The 15,671-nt window shown below is 44.1% G+C and overlaps 2 long non-coding RNA genes across 7 annotated transcripts; one reads left to right on the forward strand and one right to left on the reverse strand.

Moving 5' to 3' along the window:
• The first annotated feature begins 475 nt into the window (after window positions 1–475).
• LOC128749061 (uncharacterized) lies at window positions 476–4,274 on the forward strand. Of its 2 annotated transcripts, none has more exons than XR_008412881.1 (6): window positions 476–1,408; window positions 2,039–2,194; window positions 2,271–2,408; window positions 2,526–2,607; window positions 4,029–4,079; window positions 4,156–4,274. It is a non-coding gene; the product is annotated as an uncharacterized LOC128749061 (long non-coding RNA). The 2 variants fall into 2 exon arrangements; XR_008412880.1 differs by having other exon boundaries at window positions 477–1,404.
• LOC128749060 (uncharacterized) lies at window positions 3,844–7,578 on the reverse strand. 5 transcript variants are annotated; one of them, XR_008412879.1, is made up of 8 exons: window positions 7,507–7,578; window positions 7,342–7,424; window positions 6,088–6,272; window positions 5,871–6,019; window positions 4,722–4,861; window positions 4,329–4,652; window positions 4,135–4,250; window positions 3,847–4,053 (listed from the first exon to the last, which is right to left on the reverse strand). It is a non-coding gene; the product is annotated as an uncharacterized LOC128749060 (long non-coding RNA). The 5 variants fall into 5 exon arrangements; XR_008412877.1 differs by having other exon boundaries at window positions 3,844–4,250; XR_008412876.1 differs by having other exon boundaries at window positions 3,851–4,053; window positions 4,135–4,652.
• Window positions 7,579–15,671: the final 8,093 nt, after the last annotated feature.

Genomic DNA, 15,671 nt, shown 5'->3' on the forward strand with positions numbered 1-15,671 from the left:
TCCGAAAGGTCGAGGAGGACATACACTGGAGATCAAAATTAGAGAACAATCTACAGTTTACTAAATTTTAAGGTCACTGCATAATCATATTTGAAATTATCCAACAGGATTAAAAGAGCAATATTTGAAGTATATTTCAGGAGTTGACATATTAGAAGAAGAACACTGAGAACACTTCAGGATACCTACTAGTTATGGGTGTTAATCTGGCACCGGGTGCTAACCTCCTTGCTTACCCGACAACCCCTGTTTAACTGGCAAGAACTTCAACAACATATGGTTCCTTTCCTGCGCTCATCAGCCACCAGTGCTTATGCAGAACAACGCTCCCTGTGACACAGCAGATGACAAAGTTATGGCCAAGAAACCCACTGCAGTCACTGAACTGTGGAAAAGACTGCAAGAAGAGTGGACCAAAATCACACCAGAGATGGCCGCAGATGTGCTGAAGTCATTCAGAGCAAAGGTCTGTACACTTCCTATTAATTGCTGACTGTTGTAACATTCAGGAAAAAAAATGTTCAAATGCCTTGGTTATTTTGTAAAAAAAACAAAAAACAAAAACTGTTTGACTTACATGGTACAGTCATGATAAAAAAATATTGAAACTGTTGAGGAGTGTAGATGATATCATTCCAGAAAAAAACAGTTCTTTATAAATTGTTCTCTAATTTTGATCTCCAGTGTATTTACAGAATCATCTCAGTATATTTGAGTGTTGTTGTTTGACAGTAGTGTTTAATTCGCGTGGTAACTTCAGGGGCGACATGGATCCACACTCTTCCATAGTTCAGCTCTTGACTTGGTTCAGCGCGCATCACAGCGGAAACAACGATACCGCGCCACCTTGTGGCTAAAGAAAGTACCGCAGCCACCTAATCCTGCCATGGAAATAATCTTGGTATCAAATTCTCAACAGATAAACACAAACTTATGTCACGATGCCACAATTCGGAATTAATTTAGGAAAACCCAATATATTTTTAAATTATATATGATTTTAAACTTAATTAGAAATATGTAACTAACACTTAAGGAAGCTGGAAATTGCGTTTGTATTTCACACTACCATATTTAATTTTGTATTAAGTCGAATATATTGAACAATATGTCGCTGCTTCAGGAAGTAGTTTACGGGGAGAGGGGCGGGTGGTGACGTCACTTCCGTGTCTATCAGGCGCACCTGTGGTCCCGTGATAGCTGTTAGCTCGGCGAGAAAGCGAGTTCTCGTCTCTTATTTATCAAAGTTCCTGAACATGTGTGAGTTTATCAACTTCTAATAAAGGTAAACGGCAACGTCATCGTAGAAGACAGATGTCCCGCATGGCTTCTTGAAGGTTGGGTGTCGAAGAAGAGCTTGGAGTCGCTCATGTTGTGTGGCGCCATGGATTCCTTCTTTCCTCCGTGAGTACGTGTGACACGGCCGAATACTGTTGGCTCCAGCTGCAGTGTTGTTCCTCAGTTCTTGGTTTTCATGGGTTATTTTTAATTTGATGAAATAACCGTTTCTGGAGCGGTGGCTTCTTGGCTGAAATCATGACGGAGCTTCTCTACAAATGCTTCCGCAGTGTCTGAGTAGATCAGATGTCCTTCAGTCCAGTGTTTGGTCTGGAAATATTGAGAAGTGGAGCTTGCAGGGCTTGAGCCCAGCCTGACCCCACAGGACACACTTGAACAGATCAGCATCATAGCTCAGGTCCTGGGAGACCGTCCTCATTCATTTCAGCCTGTTTGAGCTCCTGCTGAGGCGGCTGGTGGCGACCTTCACCTCGTGCCTGTCGGAACCTGTCCGTGCTCCTGCTGATGGTGGGGTCCAGTGTTTTGTGACCCATGACCTGCTGTCACTGACCAAGGCCTCTTCTCATCCACACACTCAGCAGCAGGATGTCTAGGCTCTTTCCTCATCTCTTCCCTCCCTGAGACGAGGAAAGAGCAGACACTGCTCTTTCCTCGTGTCAGTGCAGACACTGAAATGTTCTGTTGTGATGACGGTCATAATCGTGTGGCTCACAGTCTTCCTCTCTTGTGCATTTCACAGCGGTGCCATCTCCCTCAGAGCTTCATGCATCAGGCGGGTCGTGGCGAGGCTGTGGCGGAAGGTTTCCAACTGTGGTCCACCAGTGGGCGCCCCACTGTGTCTTCACCAAGCCTCATCTCTTGGACCAGGCATCATGAAGCTCAGCGGTCGCCTGAGGTCAGTGAAATGTTGTCGACTGCCAGTGAGTGAAGTGTGAACGGCCTCAGACAAACTAGAAGTCATGTATTTGCAGCTGTGACGCCTCACTCCTGCTGGTCCAGTCAGTGTTGTGTCTGACAGCAGCTCCTGAAGTCAGGTCACCGTGGAAGCTGACCACTTGTGGCCTCAGGTATCAAGTACCAGGAGGGTGACTTCAGCCAGATGCACCCAGGTCAGTGGCACAACACTGTTCCCACCTGATTCTTAATGTGTTGAGTCAAGTGTGGCTGACCTTTGACCCTCAAAGACTATTTCCACTGTGGTGTTTATTTGCTGCTCTTGTCTGCAGGGAGTCACTGGTGAACCACAGAGCTCATGCTGTGTGTAGAACAGTGGCAGGATCCACTGAGCGTCAGTGGGACAGGAAGCAGGTGAGTGACACAGCTTTGTCCCCATCAAGTGTGTGAAAGAGGTTGAATTGCCGAGTGTCACTGCCCTATTTGCTTCTAAGGCTCAGTGTGTATGATGTCATTTCCTGTCCACATGCGCACAGCTGCTTGACACATAAATTAGAATCAAATTAGCAACGTCATTGCGCCACGCCTCACTACACGCTCGTATTTCATCAAGAGAAGCAGCATTTGAATTACTAAAGTACTACGCCGACGCATTAACTGTATTTTAACCTTATTTTATATATATCACTACATTTGACTTGTATTCAACAATTCGGATATTTTAACAAGATTTTGTTTTGTTTGATGAATCGTCCAAAGGAAACTTTTGTGATGGTCACCTTGTTTATTTGTTCATCTTATAGCCTGTTAGTCCTTCTTCTTGTTTATTTCTTTTTCTCTATCGACACCTAGTGGTCATTTTACAAAGATCACTGATTGTCACAGATTTCAGATAAAATAATTGGATCTTTCTGTGCAATTTGCACGCAGTTTTCTATCTTGCCTACGAGGTCTCAGTGGTTCATTTGGTTTATTGCAACCAAATAAACAACAGGACAAACGTCTTTTTCATTGAATCACAACTTTTCTGAGGATTACATTTTATTAACAAAATGTGAAAACACACCAACATTATTTATAAATGACTAAACTTATTTTATATACAAGTCATGTATAAATAATGTTGGTGTGTTTTCACATTTTGTTAATAAAATGTAATCCAATGAAAAAGACGTTTGTCCTGTTGTTTATTTGGTTGCAATGAACCACTGAGACCTCGTAGGCAAGATAGAAAACTGCATGCAAATTGCACAGAAAGATCCAATTATTTCATCTGAAATCTGTGACAATCAGTGATGTTTGTAAAATGACCACGAGGTGTCGATAGAGAAAAAGAAATAAACAAGGACTAACAGGCTACAAGATGAACAAATAAACAAGGTGACCATCACAAAAGCTTCCTTTGGACGATTCATCAAACAAAACAAAATCTTGTTAAAATATGCGAATTGTTGAATACAAGTCAAATGTAGTGATATATATAAAATACAGTTAATGCGTCGGCGTAGTACTTTAGTAATTCAAATGCTGCTTCTCTTGATGAAATACGAGCGTGTAGTGAGGCGTGGCACAATGACGTTGCTAATTTGATTCTAATTTATGTGTCAAGCAGCTGTGCGCATGCGGACAGGAAATGACATAAAACTGAGCCCTGGAAGCAAAACGGGATGAAGAAGCAAATAGGGCAGTGACACCTCCATGAACATTGCTGTGTCGTGGAGTCACATGAGGACAGAGACCTGCTGACTCATGATTTTATTAAGAAACCACAGTTGTGTTCATGTTTTATTGACCAAGGACAGTTGAAACATGCTTGTGACTCTTGTCTTGTGCAGATCGACCAGATGGGAGACAAGTGTCCTGCAAGAGACAGAATCAATCATCAGGTGTGAGCCCCTTAGCTTTTAATACAGTAGAAAAAGGGAACAAAAACATGCTCACCATAAACTTCTTTTTCTCCAGAGGCTTGAAGACCTGCAAAACAAGATGTGATTCAACTTGCAAAGAAACTCACCTGAAGCTGCAGATCCTCACACTTGTGTCCAATGAGCAAATGTCTGTCAATAAAAACATGATAAAACCAGCGCTGTCTCCAGTTCTTACCTGCTGCTGCTCACTGCAGACAGAATAACCACCTGTTACAGAGAAACAGCTCTCTTCTGAGCCTCTGCAACACCAGCCAAGTCTTCTCACCTTGGTGGAGAGTGGAGCTCCAACAGCCAGACCTGCAAAGACAGAACCAGACCTTCTCACCTGTCAAAGTCCACTTCCAGGTCACAGCAGGAAGTGGCTCCAGCTGACACACCTCAGGAGAAAAGAACTTTCAAAGCTAACAGAAGCTGCTTCCGCTGACATCTGTAGAGACAAGAGCAGTCTCAAAGAAAGTTGTGCTGCCAAGTCACCAACCTGCACTTCCTGTCATGTCCCAGCACTTCCTGTGTCACAGCTTCAGCTGGTGTCTGTGGAGACAAGAGCAGAGTCTCAAAGCCAACAGAAATACAATGTTATGATGCTGCTCAGTCACCTACCTGCACTTCCTGTGTATCACAGCAGGAAGTGGCTCTCAGGGCATCCAGGAGCACATGAGTCTGCAGGAAACCAAGTCATTCTGCTGCTCACAACTGACTCACCTGTGGTGGCTGCAGCAAGGAACCATCTTCGGTTCAACCTGGAACAGTAGAGGGAAGTGTTAGCTCAGAGCCTCAGGAGGAGCAGCAGAGACTGAAGCAGAGCTCAGAAAGTGCAGGAGACAGGCAGCCAGTGTGAAACAGCAGTGAGAGCTTCACCTCTCCCATCTAAAGCAGGAAGTCAGAGGAAGCTGAAGTCAAGTGAGGAAGGCCAGCCACAGAAGAGAACCAAGTTTAGATAGTGAGCCACAGAAGAAGTCAGAGGAAGCACAGGAACTAAAGTCAGAAAGGACAGCAAGCAGTCACAGGAGTGCTGAGCTGAGAGGATAGAAGCAAGTCAGACACACCAGGGAGTCAGAGGAAGCTGAAGTCAAGTGAGGAAGGCCAGCCACAGAAGAGAGCCCAGTTTAGAGAAGATAGTGAGCCACCAAGTACAAGTCAGGAGCAGAGCTCAGGAAGAGCAGGAGATAGGCAGCCAGTGTGAAACAGCAGTGAGAGCTTCATATCTCCAGCAGTAAACCAAGTCAGAGGAAGCCGAAGTGAGGAAGACCAGTCACAGCAGAGAGAGCTGAGGTTAGAAGATAGTGAGCCACAGAAGTAGTCAGAGGAAGCTCAGGAACTAAAGTCAGAAAAGACAGCAAGCAGTCACAGGAGTGCTGAGCTGAGAGAAGCAGCAGAGACACCAGGAAGTCAGAGGAAGCTGAAGTGGAGGAGGCAGGCTGCCAGAGTGAAACACAGGAGAGAGTTGCACACCAGGTTAGTTTAGAGAATAGTCTGTGACAAGACATTAGGGGAAGCTGAAGCAGATCTGAGGAGCAAAGTGAGGAAGGCCAGCCACAGGAGGGAGAGCTTCACAGGACAGACGTTTACAGCTGAGAACATACTGTAGTCTAGAGAACAAAGCCACATACAGACCAGGAAGTCAGACTAAGCAGCAGGGACAAAGCAGAGCTGAGGAACAACATCAGGAAGGACAGCCACAGAACAGAGTGCTGAGAAAACAGCAAGACACTAGGAAGAGGAAAGTCGAGCAGAGCTGAGGAGGCCGACCTTCTTAGGAGCAAGCTTCTACCAGACAAAGCTGCTGCAGGAGCCAGCAGGTGATGAGATGATCGTCTGCAGGTGTGATCACTGCTCCGTGCTGATTGGCTGCAGGATAGCTCCGCCCCCCCACTCTCCTCCTGATTGGCTGAACACACCTGCACACAATCAAGCAATTGCTTCACTGTGACGTCACCGTTGTCATGGCGACATGAAGCTCCCTCACCTCATGGTCACGACTGGTGCTGACACTAAAGGCTGCATCAGTTCACCAAGGTCCAGGCTCATGTCTCCACTGGACAGTCAAGTCTGGTGAAGCACTCAGGCTTTCGTGACAATTGTGCCGGACACAGTTGGAAGCTTCAAAACTCGTGGCGGTGCCATCTGCTGGACAACTGAAGCTATAGCAACCTGTCAAGAACAAAGGTTCAATCCATGACAGCAAGAAAAGTTCAGACACGTCTGTGTGGCCCTTCAACTGTTTAGTTCATCCATACCAAATAATATTGATATAAACGTTACAATCAAATCCAGGATTAACGCAGAGAATAAATACAAATCACAATGAGAATCAATTGAAGAAAGCCTTCTTGAAAACACTGCACTGAAAGTCACTGACAGGATTCAATCTTCCTCCCTACTATGCAAATGACCGTGGTGTTTGGACTCAGAAACATTGTCATGCCTCTGTGAAGTTTTGAAGAAAACCTTCAGAAATGATGGGCTGTCATTTGGTTCGCAATGCATTAACACGCTATGAGCCAAAGACGCACACCGACAGACGACGAGCCAATAAAAAGCCTCCAAACATTTTGAAGCAGTGAAGCGATGCAGCAATGACGTTGTGACACCGATATTTTGATACGCGCTCCGACACAATACTTGGAATCACTGCACCTCAGGAAGAGAGACACAAGCGCCAAAGCCTCGGTGGCATTTGCCCTTCACTACACGACTGAAGCTCTGACAACTCAGGACGGAGATGTGACTTGGAGAAGTTTAGTTTTTTATTAATAATGACATTCTTTTCAAGGAGAAGTGCGCATTTTAGCACAATTGTTGTCCCTGAAAAAACAAAATACCACACACTAAAGACACTTCAAGTAAAATGATAGACATGTTTAACCTTAGATATCCACCACATAAAAATGTACAGTCTATCAAAATAAGACTATTACTACGCAAGTAACACACATTCAGCTTATGTCAAGACGAAAGTCATCTTTCCATATTTGTAACATTTAAGATTCAGAGACTTCACTCTCAACACTGTCCTGTGTTTTGACACGTCACGTGAGCCATGACAGAGCGCCATGTTTCTTGCTGACTAACAGGTGGATTCTGCAGAACTGGTGTGACTGCAGCCAATTTCGGTCAATGCCGTCAGGGTTTTTTAACAGGTCTACATGATGAAACACTGTTCGCGGTAAAGTCTTTCTAGTGTCGAGTCCAAACCGCGAGTTTCTCTCGAGTGTTTCACCTCGTTTAGAACCGCAGCAGAAGCCACCGACAAACGTCCAGGAGCCGCTCCTCTGTCTGTCAGCGCGAGCAGCTGCAAACCACCTGGGGACGAGGACATACAAACACGATTAACGTATGCCATGGATAGAACACTGTCACTTCCCGCGCGAAAGACTTTACAGACCTCGTTTGGTGACGGACTCATGAACCGGCAACTTGGCATGGCCGTTTCCGGAACGCTTGTTTTCGGACTTCCGCTTTTCCACACCGGTCCTTCTTCCGCGACATCGCCACCCTGTGGTCTGATGGATGAAGTGCAAGCGACAATTTATTTTTAAAAACAAAACGTTTGCTTTTATTCCACGTTCAATGACCGGCGCAGTCCTTCCACGCCTTCGTTTAAAATTATTACTGTTATGATTATTGCTTCAAGTGTTTCAGTCAAGCTCGTATCAGCAAATCAGCTTTAAAAAATTGGCCCAGCGGGGAATCGAACTCACAACGACAGGAGGAGCTGCAACTGAAGCCACAGTAGGACCTGAGGTCTGCTGACTTCTCAGCAGCTTCACACTTTTGGAGTTGGATTTCCGATCTCTGCTCAGGCTCATGGGTTTGAACCTCACTCAGGCGCTATGTAAAAGTTCAGCTCAGCTCAGGTTGTGTTTCACCTGCGCCTCCATGTTCACAGTTCTTTCGTGAAGTCAAAAGAGAGAAGGACAGGCCAAAAAGAGTCCTGAATTTAACTTAAATTTTGTTACAGTAAAGTCATAAAGCTATTTATTTTTATTTTGTAGTTTTGCTCTGACCTTGTGAGGGCCACATACAGGGCCAAGGGACTGAAAAGAGCCAACACTATAATGACTAGCAATGCTTTATTTACTTAAGATTTTTGTGGAAAACAAAGTTCTAAACCAATGTAAAAGGCCATCTATTTCAAGCCTTTTCTTCTCCACTGAAGGGCCATAAAATGACATCGTAGTGCTGTGTTTGGTGAAGCCTCATGTGTGAGGAGTGTCTTCTACACCAGCTGTGACTGAGTCTGGTCCCGGGGTGCTGATAAGCCAGGTCCCTGACAGATAGCTGTGTGTAAGTGTGTCTGACCTGCATGTTGGAAACTACCATGGAAAACTGTAATGCGCCTATAAATAAATGCCCCGGTCCTTCTGTTGCCAACCGCGCTCGGTCTTCACACTGTTTATATTTGTCAGCAACATCTGCTCTTGTCAAAATAGACCAACGCTTGTGCGCTGCAGAGAAAAAAAAAGCTTTATTTAGTTTGGTGTGATCATGTTCTGATTGCAGTCAGGCATCATTTGATTCCAAGACTGTGAGAATTTGTTTTGCCTCGTGAAGATTCTGATGGCTCCTGACTGCCGCCTGTAAAGCCAACAGGAAGTAAAGCAGAAACATGATGGTTTTTCACAATAAACAGTGGCCAAAGGAGGTGACTGACCAAAACGGTGGATTTAAACTGCCATAATATACATGTTAAGTTATATCGTCAAATTCAGTGAGTGTGGCTCTGTAGTTCGGATATTACAGTGGGTTTGTTTTGTGCCACAAAAAACGGAATATGACAATCTTAGGCTGTCCAACTCATAAACACCAGGAGGAGTTCAGGAGGAAAACCGTGACCCTTGCGGTGATAATCCAGGAATAGTAAACAGGTCTCACTGCAGCATGGCAGGCTAAAAACATCGTGACATTCCAGGCTCACGTCCGATCACGATTATCCCCCGAATAACGAGAAGAAACAAGTGGCGGTTAGAAAGATATTCCTGGAAATACAGGCAGGATGACGCTGACAGTGCACTTCCTCTGACCCTCAATATAGAAGCAGGGCAGAGATACAGTCCAGAGATACAAGGTGGTAACCCAGTGATTCTTTAACCATAGAGCTGTTTTCTGTTTTACACCATGAGACGCTCACTTTTAATAAACTTGCCACATATGGTGACAGTCGTGCGTCATTATATTGACTTGACAGCAGCAAATTTGTGAGTTACCAAGTGTGGAGAAGTTTTGAAAAGAAAAAATGCTCAAGAAAGAAGAGTAAAAAATGTTCATGAAAGCACCTGTTGAAGCAGTTTTTAAAAAGAATTCCAAAATGTTATGGCGATATTTCATGATATCTTCTTCACAGTTTATTTTGAAAATAAAATATATGACTTCATTTTATATTTTGACATTGTTTTAATTCATTTTATTCAGAATTTTATTCAGAAGCTACAATTGTCTCAACAGTCTGCATCAGGTGTATTTTTTTTTCTTCAGTAAATTTGTTGGACATGACTTGCACCTGCTTCTGCTGCTGCTTAAACTTTTCCATGACAAATAAATATCGTTGTGATGATCACATGGTTTCATGTCATTTTGCACGGTGTTGGTTTGCTTACGTGTATTACTTGAGTGAGCCCCCGTCACGTTTGTTCTGGAAAAGATGGGCGTCGAGATCAAAAAGGTTAAGAACCGCTGTCTGTCGTCGCTGCAAAACAGAAGGAGAAATGCATCGGCTTGGTAGAAAGTCAAGTACTGAGGATGAATCACCGCCTCACAGAACATGCAAGCTCAGGTAGGAATCACCTGGAGGTTCCTCCATCATCACTCACCCGCAGACGTTTGTCATGTGACAAGCTGTTTCAGCAGAGAAACCAGCTCCTGCACTTCCAGACTTGCAAGCTGATGGACAGCATTTCCTCCCAGGCTCGACTCACCAATAACATGGGTGTTTGAGGAGTGCGGGGGGACTCGAGTGCCGAGTCGCTGGCCTCACATGCAGGTGCACTGCACCTCGGTCAGATGCCAAAGACACAGCTGGAGTCAGAGTGACATAACAGGAAGCAATGAAGGCAGCTGTGGCCGAACCGTGACACCGGCAGCTGCTCCATAGCTGGTACTGACTGCATTGTTTTAAAGAAAGGCAACACTAGTCCTGTTGGTTTACAAGTCCAGGGGAACCTTAAGACCTGTCATTGCTACAATGAATCACCGTGACTGGCCCACAGTTTTGTGTAGTTCGAGGGTCACCATCCATCTGCAACTGCTGGGCATCAAAGCTCTGGTGTAGTTCAGTTTCAAGTTTAACGCTGCTCCTCAAGTCTTCGAGCGAGGACACGAAGCACATCAGTGGCCCAGGACTGGTCCACCGTGTGTGTGTGTGTGTGTGTGCGGTTCATCTGCTTGTCTGCTGCTCCGTTGCATAATCCACTGTGCAGTGTGATGGATGGAGTTTCTTCGGCAGTTGTTGTTGGTGCCAACAGCTTCGCTCGAGGATATTATGTCATCACACACGCTCACATTCCTTCAGCAGATTCTGCTACAAAGGGTTTACTCAGTTGCTTGGAACAAATGCTTCGTCAGCAGGGGGCGTACAATTCAGAGTCAATTATTCATAACCAAATGATGACTTTCAGCGAGATCAGGAATTCGGCTCTTCATGTTTTTGGACGTGGAATATTTAAAGTTCAAACCTGAGGAAACCTATGCAGCTATTTCTAGTTAAAGTTATGAGGGATTGTACTTCTGTGATGGAAAGTGTTGCGACATTTATCGCGACACATTTCATAGATTTATGAGTTTTTTTTTTTAAGTATTCATTTTGTCACTTTTACTATCACTTTTTAACATTTTTGGATTATGGTCCTATTTTCACAGTTCATTCAGTTAATTTATGAATATGACTCAATACAGAATCATAAAATCAATAAATAAAAACATGAGAAATGTACACAATGAAACACACTTTATTTTTATTTGATGAAATTTTAAAGGTTTCATTGATAACTTTTGATTTTTAGAAATATTATTTTATCTTATTTTATCACAAAATAAAAAAATAAAAATAAAGTATTGTGTGTATATATATATATATATATATATATATATATATACTGAAAAAGTCAAATAGTGACTGGTAGGGAAGTTCGATCCAATTGTCCTCACTGACTGCAGTAACTGACATGAGTCTTTACGATGACTCATCATTTTTAGCCGCGCGCTCGTGTGCACATAAGGCAGGGTGACAGCAAATATTGATAGGTGTCCTAATCCAGCATGAGCAGAGGAGGTTCAGGTGTCAGGCTCCTTTTAATGTCAGGCTCAAAGCCTTTGAGGTCAGGAAGTTTAGTGCTGGGAATTTGGGGAACTTGTGCAGAGCTCAGTGGGTCTCGCACAGGCAGCATCTGTGGACTCCACCAAAGCGTCTGGGGTCAGCCAGGTTGTGTGAAAATGGTCAACTGACTTGTGCGGCCAGCGGGAAGGCAGTATATCAGGAGAGAAACCCACATGTGCGCACGCTTTGAAAAACTAAAATAAAACCTATTGGAATTCTGACCAAACAATACATCATTAAATATCCTGTTCTGGATTATTATTTCTCACTTCATGATCATGTTCTCAACATCACCTCTGTGTCCATGGCAGGACTAAAAAGGATGTGGAATTAATATACCCATAACTCTCCATTGCCAAACAGATGTCTCAGATTTTGCCGAACCTTGTCACGACAATGAAAAGTAAGTAAAAATAATATGTTGGTATTTTCTGTTTTAGACATCGTTTTGAGAATGATACACCAAAAAAAAGTGTCCGGATTAAGATGAATAAAACTACTCTCAAGTATATTCATTCAGTTTAAATAGAATGTAGCTCAAAGTACCTCATGTTCCATGAATGCTAAAGTATAAACTTAGGCCGTTTTTGATAATGTATTCAATTTATTAGCCCCACCCACTTCATTGAAGAAGGAAAATAGGTCATGTTCATTCATAAACCGAAGTTGCAGTGGTGCTGTCTGTGCTGTAGAAAGGTCAGTGGTGCTTAAACATGCACGAGGATCATTTCTCAACCAGTGTGAAAAACGGGCTCCAGCGTGGAGACTGACTCATGAAACTCACAGGGCAACGTTCTGAACTGGAATCATCAACTCCTCACATCTTTTATTGACATCAAAGGGCTCACAATGCGCTGTTTTCGCCATGTGTCTGAAGTTCAGACACCACAGCCGGTCTCAGCTGCTGCTTCTCGGAGAACAGCTCTATGGGCGGCGCTACAGACGCGCGAGCGAAAACAGCACATATTGAGTGCTTTAAGGTCAGTAACACACCTACGATTTCACCGGTTTGATGTGAGGAGGCTCAGTATTTTGGCAGCATGAGAATGGATTTTAAATGCACCTTATAGTCCGGAAAATACGGTCGTCGTGTGACCGTAACTTGAGATGTTTCCTCAGTAACAGGACGTGGATCCAGTGCAGATTCTGTAGATGCCCCTCCTCGGTGTCCCACACAGTCAAATCCCTTCAGAGCCTGCAAGATAGAAGCACAAGCAGAGCCAGAGATTATCTTCATCCCGGCTCCAGTAGTTTGAGCCAAAGTTGCCAAAAATGTGTTCTTTAGAGACAATAGAATTCTGTCTGCGGTGGATGTTCGGGCTGCGCAGACGTCCGTAGCGCCTGGCTGACCAGAGAGAGACAGCCACTCTTTTGTTCTTATAAATAGTTTTTCACTTACATCGGACCCTAACCTCTGATTTACTGCTGAGAGAGACGGATTCTAAATGACGTGACACTTTCATGCTCAGAAGAACCGCAGACATGGGGCCCTTATTTCCAGGACAGTTGGGACCTAAACCTTGGACCTGGCTGCTAAAGCCGGTTCTCTGCATCTGAGGGTCATTTTCATTTTTTTCATTTCAACTTCTCTGTGAGGCCTCAGTTTTGACGGCATCAAAAATCCGCCTCACGCTGTTATGAAGCACTTGAACTCGCTCAGAGCTGAAGGTTGTGGACAGTCTGGAAAAACTATTTTTTATCAGATCTATTCCCAATTTCAGCCTCTACATTTAGGTTCATATTTTAAATTTTAAATCTGAATATTCAACGTTTCTGTGGCCTAAAACCAATTCAGTCACCTCTGTTCGTGCCAAACCCTTTTTTCTCTTCTTCGTATTTTTCATGTTTCAGTGCCTCTGAACTATTAACAACAGTCCTGTACATCACCAACAGCATGTCCTCAAACAGCACGCTTCGTCGTCAGTATCCAGAATGTGAATGTATATTTTTAAGTCCTGAGACTTTTCCAATTGCATCGCACTGTTTTATTAAAGAAACAAACAATGGCCGTCCCTCTGTTCAGAAGCTGATGGATGTGTTTGTCAGCCGTTTACAGGATGATTTATTATTGTTACGTAATCGCTCCACAGCAGCTTCCTCCGCCTTCCTGCATGTAATCCAGTAACATGTCCTCAAGCTCTGGTCGTAAAATAAAAAGACTTCATAAACTCCCTTGACAGTTGCAACAACAAAGGAAACAAAAAGCCGCTTCATATTCATTTAGAGCCTGAAGAGAAAGTGCAGTCGTGGTTTGACCTCCTGCCGACAGAAACTTCAAATATAAACAGCATTTTGACATCCCACTCCGCATTTGTGCTGAACTAAATTCTCATGTTTATATCCCTGTGACGTCCCACCACAACAGCCATGGCCTCCAACAAAGGGGAGAAGCTTCACGAGCGCTGCGGCCTGTAGGGGGCAGCTGATGGAGCGATTCTGCTGACAACACCACTGTTATATAACAGAGAGCCGTTTCTGGTTTCAGATCAGCGACCCGCTGAGAGACACGGGAAGCAGACCTGAGAGAAACAAGGTAGTAAAGAGCATCAAAGAAACAAACCTGGGTACGAAAGCGTCCCATCATCACTAACAGATGCAGAACTGCAGATGTATGACAGCAAGACTGAGTCACAGTAAAAGAGAAATGACAGAAAAATAACTCTAGTTAAAGTTGATGTTTTCTCTGTGTAATATATATATATATATATACTAAAAAAATAAATTTTCTTTTTGTATCATATTTGAGATTGTGTCACCCCGCTACTCTGTGTTCCATGCTACACATGGTAAATGTCAGTTTTCAGCAGGAGGAAAGGCTCATCTTTGCGTAAAGCTTTCTTCTAACTGCTGTTTATGTGTACAAAACACAGCACTTAGCTGTGGTAATGACTTCCTCGCCTCCTTCTGTGTGTGTGTGTGCGGGTGTGGGTGTAGGTGTAACCTTGAATGAAGTTGGCCCCTAGTGTTTCTGTTTGGTAATCTCTTGTTTGAGTCCAAGTTGAAGTACAATAAATGACGCACAAGAATGTCACTGAACTGCTTTTGATTTTCAGCCAGCAAGTCAAACACCCCCCCCACACACACACACACAGTGGCAAATACACAGCCATGAGCGCAGTGCATTGGGTTTCCAGACTGTTTTCTAGTGAGTAATGGCCAGGTCCATTCAGGGATCCTCCAGTGTGCGTGGAACCTGGGTTTGTAACGTGGTGCTGTTGGCCACATGTGGGAGCACGGCTGGGGCGCATCAGTGATACTGATCACTGGACTTAAACAGCAAACCACCAGCTTGATCAGGCGTCATCAAAACAGAAGTGAGCTTGATTTAAACCACACACTCACAGAACTAGTCTTTCTCTCTCTTGAGCAGCACTTTAAAGTCATCGCACTAAAGCCACTGGGCAGGAAGTGAAGGCTGTAGCACTGCACAGAAACGTACAATAACAATCCCAACAGCTCAGCAGCTGAGTGGAAACCTTCGCTTCTCCTCAGACAGAATAATCTTTGCGTACACAGTCGCCTCTTTTGGAGTATGAAATGAAAGCAGCAACATGTGGTTTTGTTAGCGGCTGCCGACGGTGACACCGAGTCACAGGGCGGCTGCCAAACACCCAGTTTGCTGACGTCTTGTGGAGCTCCTCAGTGACTTGCTCGGTGGCCAAGTGTTTTGCTTCAGGACAGTGACACAGACGCGCCATTCTTCCCGCCGCACCACTCAGGAAGTCACCGCAGCGTTTATTTGTCAGATAGTTATTAGTTATTAAAGACTTAAAAGCTAAAGTCAGTGCTTTACAATCAGCTGTTGGCAAGAACCGTTGAAACAAACACACAGAAGCTGTGAAAATAAGTAAATAAACCACAACTGTTGGCACCTTTTTAAAGAATAGTCTGTGATTCTCTGTTGACTCTGCTGCCCCCCGAGTGAATATATTGGTGAACAGCAATACCAACGTAAAGCATATGATCAGTGACGGTAGCATTGTTTGAAATGGACAGGTCGATTTTCCGACATAAAGGGAACGTAAAGGCACCCATTTTTGGAATGTCACAGAGGAAGGGAAACGAAGGCTGGTCTTAGCATAGGACACAAAAGTCACTTGAGGATAGTTTAACAAATGAGTCCTGCGTCACTTCTGTGACCAACTGTCCTATTGAGCTTGTTTTAAAATGCCCATTCATGATCTGTCAGCTATAAAAAACGGTGTTTATTTACCCCGATAAAGGAGAACAGCCCAGGC

The sequence above is a fragment of the Synchiropus splendidus genome, chromosome 18 (genome assembly GCF_027744825.2).
Source record: "Synchiropus splendidus isolate RoL2022-P1 chromosome 18, RoL_Sspl_1.0, whole genome shotgun sequence".
NCBI lineage: Eukaryota > Metazoa > Chordata > Actinopteri > Syngnathiformes > Callionymidae > Synchiropus > Synchiropus splendidus.